The sequence below is a fragment of the Camelus ferus genome, chromosome 16, assembly GCF_009834535.1.
Source record: "Camelus ferus isolate YT-003-E chromosome 16, BCGSAC_Cfer_1.0, whole genome shotgun sequence".
NCBI lineage: Eukaryota > Metazoa > Chordata > Mammalia > Artiodactyla > Camelidae > Camelus > Camelus ferus.
Window position 1 is genome coordinate 12,411,226 of NC_045711.1, and position 10,122 is coordinate 12,421,347.

The window sequence follows — 10,122 nt, forward strand, 5'->3', positions numbered from 1 at the left end:
ACAGGAAAGACCATCCCAAAGCCACCCATGGGTGACCAGCTCGTTGGTTATCCATTGTCTGCGAGCCCAGGTATCCTGCCCCAGGCTCAGTGTTTCTGACGTGATGACTCGTGCATGTTGGAGACTCTGCCTTACTAGCATCCCTCCTGCTCAGTGCTGGGCAACCATCCCTGCCCCACTCTCAGTCCCCAGGAAACTGAGTGGAACTGACCCCCAGACCTCCCCCTCCAGGCCTGCCCAGTCACTCCATACCTCTGGCCACAGGGATTGCCTCAAGGACAGGCAGGTGACCCAGGCCAGGCAAACAAGTCTTAGTGTTGAGAAGCTAGAAGCCGAGGGAAGAAGGTGTGTCTTTTCTCTGGGGTTGCTGAGAGGATGGGTCGCTGGGTGGTCTCATCGCCAGAAAGACAAGGAGCAGAACTGACAGATGGGCAGAGACTAATCTTGTGGCCACTTATTTTAGCTGCTACACCTTGCTGGGCCGAAACAGAGCCAGCTGTTTGAGTGCCATGGGTTGGCAAGTCGTTTTCCTTGCTTAAGCCAGATTGAATTGGGTTTTCTCTTCTTTGCAGTCAAAAGTATCCTGATAGACACTTCTCAAGAGGATTATGGAAAGCGGTGGGGGTTAGACTGGTTTAACAGGAACAAAAGGCGGGGGATGCTGGCTTGGGAGAGAGGAGGGACTAAAGGATGAGTGTGGGAGGAAAACAGTCTCTCTCCAAGCCCTGACTCCACCGAGAGTCAGCCAGGGCCCTTCCCTGCGGTATGAGTGTTCCTGAAAATTCCGTTTACAGAGAACCTCACTGGGGAAGAGGTTAGGACCTGGGACGAGAAGATGCGCAGTCTTGGAGCCTTGTCAGGACTCTGGTGCTGACTCAGCATTTAGAAGGTAGTGGAATCTTTCAGGTCCTGCCCCAGAGGAGATAATGCGAGGGGGACCGAACTAAGCTCAGGGCGGCACTGCCCGGCGACATCTTTACCAGTTAGTGACTCAACCTTGACAAGGAGATGAGAATGGGACAGATGGCCCTCCTCGCTCCCGGAGGGGGAAGGGAGTAGAGAAACTGGGGAGAAGGACATGTTGTCACCTCCAACAGAGACATTCCACTTTACCACCCACCCCTGAGCCTGGGTCATTGGTCCTGGACTGAGAGAGGGACAAGCCATTCAGGCATTTACTCATCCTGTCACAGGGAATATTGACCCTGCCATCTAAAAAGATCCCCATACACTGTCTCTAATCCCTGTGCTCGCTGGGTGGCCTGGGCCATGGGCAGTGGGAGTATAGATTATGGCTGGGCCAAGTTCCACAGACTCTCAAAGTCCTTGGGATGGGGGTGCAGACGGGGTTAGCGGAGCTGTTTGTTGGTTTCTCTCTTTAGGACGTGGGGTACTAGGACTTAATTCATGCTTTCAGCCGAGGGCCCAGTTCTAATTCCCTGGCAACAGGAAAAGTTTCACTCAACACCTGGCTACAGCAGAGTTAACATGCACTTTATGAATGGGTTACACAATCAGCATTTTTTAATGCCAAACAAAATTACCTTCTGTTATATACCACCAAACTCTCACAATTTTTTCATCATGATGAAATGTTGGTCTCTTTGATTAAAATGTGCTCATGATGGCAAGTTCAACAAAGGGCTTTCCTTTCTGCTCTACCTCATCACCCAAACCATCAAGCTAAGCTAATAAACGTTCAGAGTCATCCAGCTGATGGTCTGACTGCACCACCGTTCTCTGTCATCAGCCCGCCCAGCAGCACATCATCTCCTCAGGCTGCTCTCTCTGTTCTGACCAGCCCTCCTGAGCCCTGTGCCTCCTGCAGAAGTTCCCTGTTACTACCGTCAATGTCCTGTCTGATTTAGGGCCATGTGGGTTCTCATGCATGACGTTGGCAGGTCCTCCGCTTTTGTCCCTGAAGTCACCCCTCCACCCCCATGGTTTAGCCTTTATCCCAGAAGGAATGGGCACCCAGAGCTCTTGCCACACTCTCTGCCAGGGTGGGTGGTGCCCCAGTTGAAATAAAGCCTTCAAGCCAGTAGTGGCATGGGGCCTGCGTGGAAGACTCGGGATCAGCTTCAGCAGACACTGAAAGGGGAAGAGGAGGGGCCAGTACTGAGGACTTCACCCTCAGCACTGCCCCCAAGGAACAGAGGTCTTCCTGGCCCTTGGAAAATAGGCCCCTATCTGGTCTCCACCCTGGTGGGCTCCTGGGGCCCTGGGACCAGGCTCAGGGCAACGGCCACGTACACTGAGGTGGTTGAACTGGATGATCATGGATGAGCCCAAGACCAGAGCTGACCCCTGAAACTGGTCCTTCCAGCAGTCGGAGCCTTCCAGAGAAGGCCAGAGGACACACCGCGTGATGACGCAGCTGTACAAAATGTTCCTCCAGGAGCCAGAAAGGAAGCAGGGTAGGTGGAGTTTTGTGTTTCTTTCTTTGAAGAAGGGAGAGATTTTTGCCTGTCAACAACTGATTGGGAGGAGTGAGTGGGGTGAGAGGCCCTGGAGGGGGTTCCTAGGGAACTGGGTTCCTCTGTCCCGTGGGGGTGGATCGCGGTACAGGAGGTGGGATTCCCTAGGATGGGAGGAGGGAAAGCCCTGGCTAGAGGACTAGAGCAGGACAGGATAGGCCTGGGAGTGTGCACATTCGTGAGTTAAGTCGCTTCAGGTTCCAGAGATTTCCACTCCAAGTGTCTATTTTGGAGGTCACCTTCCGAGTGTGTGGGAGGAGGGGGAGCACCGTTTTGTTGGGTGCTTCCTATGGGCCAGAAGCTGCACCCAGCAGTTGAATACCCTCAACAGCCTTATGAGTCAGATACTTTTATAGCTCCATTTTACAGATGACAACCTTGAGGCTCAGAAAGGTGGTATGACATGTCTAAGGCCACCCAGTTACTAAGTGCTAGTCAAGATTTTAATTTTCCCAAGGTCTTAAACTCTACAACTATTAGCAAAGAGGCAAAAAGTGATGGGAGCAAGTCCCTGAGGAGATGGAAGTAGCTTTAGACAGCAGTACGCAAGCCTTGTCCTCTGAGGCAAGAGGCTGGAGCAGGAGGGGAAGAAAAGGCTGCCAAAGAGCTTCCTGTCCTGTGTCCTTGGTGTTGTCGCAGACAAGGATGGCCACATGTCTGCCAATAGCAAGATGAGTGGGCTGGGGAGTCAGGGGAGGATTTGAGGTGACTTTGGGGAAGTTGGGGGGAGACCCTGAGGAAAGAGCCACTCTCTGGTGTTAGGTGTGCCAGGCCTCAAGGACCCAGCATGCAGCACCAGGTGGTACTAAGAAATCAAATAGCACATGTACACGAGGAGATGTCACGGGGATGGGGGAGGGGAGGCTCAGGAAAGGCAGGGGGTGGGCCAGAGGTCTAGGGCCTAAAGGCAGCCCTCAGGCCAGTTCAGCCCTTACTGTGGGCAAAGGCCACTTTGTCCCCAACAGGGAAGACCCCCAACACTAGGCAAAGCTGACAGGGATTTCGGATAACTCGTAGGTTCTGGCCGGCACAAGTCCCACTGCGACAGAATGAAATCTACTCGAGACTTTGTGGAAAGTCAAGAGAGTGCGAGGGAGTCGGGCAGACAAGTCCACCGAGCCTCTCTAAACTCCCAAATTTATTGTACACACTCACAAGAAAGAATCACAAACACACGCGTCATGGAATGCAAAGATTTCAGAAAAACAGGAACAGGAGGAGATCATAAATTATACAGTGAGTACGAAGTCTTAACCTATCTTCAAAGCGGCCAAGGGGAGAGGGAACAAAGTACATTCCTCAGGAATCAGGTGTAAGGAGTTGATTACAAAATCACAACACCAGAAGGCCAGTTCCTCCTGTCTAAAGGTTACAGAGTGTCTAAGGAGCGAGAAAAGCAAGCCCCCGTGTTTACAGCTAAGGGCGTAGGTGGCAGCTTTGCTTCCCCACACTAGCAACCTATGCCTTAGATAAGCAAAGCGTTTATAGCAAAAGGACGCAGGGGTTTTGTAAAAGCAGCCTCAAGCTAAACGTCAACTATGCAAGCAAAGCATCGTCTCTGCTTTTCACGACAAGGAGACTAGAACGTGGCAGGCACCTACGGTGCCAGCAAGGGGAATGGAAAATCTATTAACTAAGCATATTCGTCTCAAAGGTCATAAGCGGCTGGGGTTTCAAGTGTATGAACAACTTGGGTTCATCAGTCAGGGAGACGTATAAAGGAATCACCAGACTGCTTGCAGGAGTCAGTCCGTCACCCAGAATCGGAGTCCGTGGATTGGCTGAGGCCCCACGATGACACCCAGTTGTCATTTGCCCTAGTGTGGCTCCGCAGCCCCAGCTCAGGGGCCAGGAAGCGGAAGGGGGCGCAACCAGGGCATCTGGTCCAAGGCAGGCTGGCGGGAGGATTCAGGGCGCTGGGGAAAGGGTAGTGAAGTGCCCAGGCCCCAGGACGACAAGGAGCTGGTCCCGGAGAAGATGCGCTGTGTCCAGTGAGGCTGTCCTTGCCAGGTTCCCCTTTGCCTTCTCTCACTCACCACCTCTGTGTCACCTGCTACACACCAGCACTGATGGGGTCAGCCTCCTTGGACGTCAGTGCGGGGCAGGGATGTCAATAGGTGCGCCCACGGGGAAGCCAGCATTTCCTCCAGGTTCTCTGTCAGCAACTCTGTACTAGACACGTCAGTCACGGTGCCCCTGAGGCTCCCACCCGTGGCCACACCCAAAGCAAAACTTCGTCCACAGCCCCGTTTTGTGGCTTCCCTTCTTGTTCTTTGGACATACCTGTGGTCCTCCATAGATTGCATGTCCTGAACTGCAATTCTTTGCTGTCCCCAAATGAACCCATTCTGCTGGTAAAATAACGGGCTGTTTTATTTTTAAAGTCAACAGTCCCTATACCATATGTCCTTAAACTAAACCCTGATATCTGAAATAAACCCTGATATCTGTAGGTCTCTTTATTCACATCCCAAAGAACCTGGCTGACTTAGCCACTTTCCCTTGGGCAGAACAAAGAAACACAGATAGGTTCTTACTATTTAACTCCTGTTCTCCAACATCCTGTCATGATGTCATGATTTTGTGACAGACTATTCATAAGGACTTTGCTAGATTAAAATGACGTTGTTTGCTGCTCCTCCCACTGAAAGATGAGGTCTAATTCTCCGCCGACCTGGAATCTACGCTGGCCTGCGTGACTCACTTAACCAATGGAATGTGTCAGAAGTGACATTCTGGGACTTCCGAGGCTAGAATATCATAGGAAGCTCACCGAGTCTGTTCCCTGACCTCGTTACACACCCTTCTCTCCCGCACAGCCTCCAGCTCAGCGTCTCACCTTGAACGGGCTCAGAAGGTACACCTGCTGAATGAATACATGACAAGGATGATCGTCCCTGACCCACTGACCCGTTCAGCAGGATGAGGGGCAGGAAGTGGAAGAGGAGAGGTTGCACTGCACAGAACAGACAGAGGCATCAGATGCTCTCAGTTTAGGGCCCCATACGCAGGTGTGGTGGCAGGTGGGGTCGACAGAGCACTTTTCTCACCTCCATCTGACTAAGTCTTGCTCATACTACAAAACAGTGTGAGTATTCTTACCTGAAGGAAGCCTTCTCTGACATGCCCCACTCCCATGTCTGAGATAGACCTCTGTACCAATCAGGATTCTTCTGATTAAAAGAATTCATTTTTTTTTTTTCGTGCTGAAACCCAGGATTGAGCCAGGGACCTCAATTTTGTTTTAAAGGAAACTTTTGATTCATGGAACCAAAAAGACCATGAGTATTACATCTCCCTTCAGGCATGGCTGTATCCAGGTACTCACATGAGGAGGGGGCCTATAAGTCCCTCAGCTATGCTGGCCTCTGTGTTACCTTCAGTCTCACGTGGGCTGTCCCAAAATGGCTCCAGAGATGGCCAGCTGTGGCTTCAAGGCTTATTTATATTCTATCATTTAAGCAACTCTTAGGAAATGAAAGTACTTAAAAAAAAATTCCAGCAGCAGCAACAACAACAAAAATCCCAGGGCTGATTCTGACTGCCCTGGACAAAGTCACTTATTCATCCCTGAATCAGTCCCCAACTCAAATCTGGGCATGTGGAGCTCATGCTCACGCCTGGAGCCAGAGGGTGAGCCAGCTCCACGGTGTCCATACCGCCTGAGAACAGGGAAAGGATTATTCTCTACAGGAAAACGAGGAAGCTGTCACCAGAGTAAGGGCCATGGGTACTGCCATCCACACACTGTCCTTTATGTTCCGCGGGCCCTGGGGTTTTCACGTCAAATCAGGAGCTGCTGGAGAACAAGGACTTTGTCCCGTTTAATCCGTTCTCCCCCAGCACCCAGCACAGGACCTGACACAGGAAAGTCCCCAGGCCCCTCTCAGCTGATGACTTTGTCCACATCCTCCTCCACCCAGACGACAGCCCTTCCGTGACTGCACCCAGGGGCCCTAACCCCCGTGGACGGTGTGTCTCTGCTCTGTAGTGAGTGTGCTCTGTTGCCTGGCCTTGGTTTCTCCTCCTGGTGCCAGCCCCTCTCAGGTCCCTCATGAGACCACCCTTTCCCATTCTCAGCCATGCAGTTTGAGCGGGACAGACCCCATCAGCAGTTCCAGGGACACACCTTGGTTGGTGTGTGGCCAGGCCGTTTATGATGCCTGTCCTCTTGCTCCCTGTCGATCCCCTGCTCCACCAGGCCCTGCTTCACACACATGACTGTCCAATCCTCTTAATTATAGGCTTTAATCGATAACTGCCTGCGTGCGTGCGTGCCCCCTGCCCCTGCCCTGGTTTCCCTGGCAACTCATGAGCCAACCTGATGTCAATTCCGCCTATAAATGGTGGCCTCCTCCTCCCCCAAGTAGAGAAGACTGTTGCCGCGGCCTGCGTGCTGTCTGCCATGCACTGTAAGGAGTTGCTCCAGGACCTGTAGGACCCCCTGTCTGTTAAGCCATTGATGTCTCTGTCGCTGTCTCTGGGCTCTTTCTTCAGTCTCAAGGGTGGGCAAGAACAAGGCCTGCAGGCCTGCCGGATTCAGCCCAGCAGTTGGCTTGAGTCACCCAGTGGGTTCCATCTTCCAGGCCACGTTGGTTGGTTCAGGGATCGCAGTGTAGCCCATTTGGAGCAATGAGAAAGGAGGCGGTGAGAAGACATTTGGTGGAGTTTTGAAAAAGAGAAGCATCCCCTCTTCTACAGGGGCTGCCAAGCAACTCCCTGCTCCTCTCCTGATGGGTGTGGTGGCCGCTTCCCTGCCCTAAACCAAATTTAGGCTCTACAAGGAAGGGAGGAGCGAGGAGGGAGGAGGGAGGAGGGAGGAGGGATGTCGATGGGCGGTTCATTACCGCGCACCCTCCTCTGGCTACTTCAGTAACAATAGCCAAGTGTGTCGCTCAAGTCAGTTCCTGGGCGAATTTTCTGTGGTTGAAGGGGTGAAGGTCCTGCTTGTTGCACCTGTGAGAGGCCAGTGTCCCCGCTTGGGCTCTGGGTCCTGCACGTTTCACTTGCGCAGGATTTTAATTTGGAGATTAGCCCTTCTCCCTCCTGCATCAATTTCCCTCCTTCATTTCCAACAACATAAGCACTGCCTTGAGGGCAGCGGTTTCAACCACGGCTGCAAATCAGAATCACCCGGGAAACTGTGATAACTACTACTGCCTGCGCCCAGTACCCAGACGCTGGGGCGAGGCCTGAGTATTGTTTTTTATACCCCTGATAGTTCCAGTGTGAAGCCAAGATTAAGAAACATTTTAAGAAGAATTGCTCATCTTGAAAACAACTCTCCTTGGATGTCATATGCTCTGTTGTCGCCCCATTCCTCTGCCCCCTTCACAGCAAAACTTCTTAAAAGAATATTTCCTCCTCACTGTTTCTACTTTCCTACCATCTTTTTGTCATTTTTGCAAGTTTAAAAAACCATCATTGATGAATATAAAGGTAAAATTAAAACGAATGCAAACATTTCACAGGAACCTACAGCTTTTTGTTATCGTTCGATCTTCTCATGACCCCTCACAGCTAAGAGGACAGAATTGTTGCCTCCTTCAAGGTACATTCTGCGTCAGCAGAAAAAGACAGAAAACAGCAAAAGGCAGTGGAAGGAGGGGAATTAGAGATGGAGAAATGCAGCAGGTTGATTTTCTAAGTCATTCTGGATAAAACTAGATTTTAATACAGTGAATTTGCCCCCTCCTGCCCCCAGTTCCATGTAAGTGGCAATAAAGGGATTTTGTTTTTTATGGTGCTGTGGTCAATGAAACATGCCCACAAATGCTTTCCTCTTCCATCAAGAGTCCATTTCCCCGCCCACATTGACTCTGAGCTGACCTGTGACTTGCTCTAACCAAACGAATACATCTGAATTGGTGCTGTGCCCGGTCCTGGCCTTGGCCTTGAGAGACCTGGCAATTGTACTTCGGGCTTCTTGGAATGCAGGTACCATGGAGGCAGAATTACTGAATGATGAGAGACCATGTGGAGAGCAATGCCCCGCCAGCCTGCAGCCATCAACACATGATTGGCTGAGCCAGTTTGGAAACTTCAGCCCCAGCCTATCTCCCAAGCGATTGTAGCCGTATGTGGGGACCCCAGCTGGCACTACACAGAGCCCCACGCAAATTGCCAGGTGTCAGAACATAAATGATTCTTTGTGTTTATAGCTGAATTGCACTGTACAATTGACGTCGCGTTGCATGATTGTGAAGTTACAGAACACCTGGGCAGAGACAAGATCCTAAATGCTTTTGGAGGGAACATCAGGTCATTTGAGAAGAACCAGGGATCCAAACAGCCTTAGCCTGTTTTATAGCAACATCGTTTCCCGGGAAACAGTGCTCGCAAAGTTCTGAACAAAAATTATTTTCACTCTATCATTCAAAGGTGTAGATGGATTCTAGGCATTTCTAGACGTGCAGGGTCTTAAAAACTGCTCCTCCCTCCCATATACCCTTTCTGAAGTAGCTTTGAAGGGTACACTGCATGGAAAGGAATGACAAGGGTTGTGCGAAGGCAAGAGCCCAGGATGACAGCTAAATAGCAGGCTAGAGAGCGCACAGTGCAGACTGGAGACAGCCCGGGAGTATTTGATGTGCCCGAGTATAGATAGAGGTGGAGAAATTAATAAAAGTGTATAGAAAACTAGGCAAATAGGCGAGGGTATAGCTCAAGTGGCAGAGCGCATGTTTGGCATGCATGAGGTCCTGGGTTCAATCCCCAGTACCTTGTCTTAAAAAAATAAATAAGCCTAATTAAAGATTTCATTCTTTTTTATGGCTGAGCAATATTCCATTGTGCGTGTGTGTGTGTGTGTGTGTGTGTGTGTACACATACATGCATATATATACACACACCACATCTTTATCCATTCATCTAATGATGGACACTTAGGTCAGGAGGTCACTTCTATCTCTGGCCATCATAAATAGTGCTGCAATGAACGTAGGGGTGCGTATATCTTTTCAAATTAGTGCTTTTGTTTTTTTCAGAAAAATACCCAGAAGTGGAATTGCTGGATTGTATGATAGTTCTATTTTTAGTTTTTTTTTTTTTTGAGGAACCTCCATACTGTTTTCCATAGTGGCTGCACTGTAATTTTGGTGTGTTCATGGGAGGAGGTGAGCTCAGGGTCTTCCTACTCCCCCATCTTGTGGGTTTCTCTTTAACAGGTACAGAGTTTCAGCTTGGGATGATGAAAAAGTTCCAGAGATGGATGCTGGTGATGGTTGCGTGCCAAAGTGAATGTACTTGACTGTCCTGTGAGTGAACTGTACATCTGAAAATTATCTAAGTGGTATGTTTTATGTTATGTGTATTTTACCATAATTAAAAAAAAAGAATGGGTGGTTTATAAAATCCAAACTTTTTACCCAGAAAAAAATATTTTCTACAGCCATGTGCATCCTTCTCTCTGAGGATACAAATTATGATTTCTTTGAAGTCATCTTCTGCTCCCCGCATTATCTGTCCTTTCAATTCTATTTTTATACTTATCTTTTTGATAGAAGCCTTCCTTGAAGATCTGGTGATCCTTGGCCATTCATTCATTATTACAAGTGAGGCAAGAAAAGCTGATTGGAAACTGTGTGAACAAGGCTTATCAACTGGTGGGCTAATTGGCAAAGCCGTTTCATTGGGGGGCCACATA

At 49.9% G+C, this 10,122-nt stretch overlaps 1 long non-coding RNA gene across 1 annotated transcript; it reads left to right on the forward strand.

Annotated features, from left to right (window-relative positions):
• The first annotated feature begins 2,055 nt into the window (after positions 1-2,055).
• On the forward strand, positions 2,056-10,084 carry LOC116669315. Its single transcript, XR_004326682.1, has 5 exons — positions 2,056-2,417; positions 3,495-3,713; positions 5,297-5,565; positions 9,644-9,768; positions 9,980-10,084. It is a non-coding gene; the product is annotated as an uncharacterized LOC116669315 (long non-coding RNA).
• The last annotated feature ends 38 nt before the right edge of the window (positions 10,085-10,122 follow it).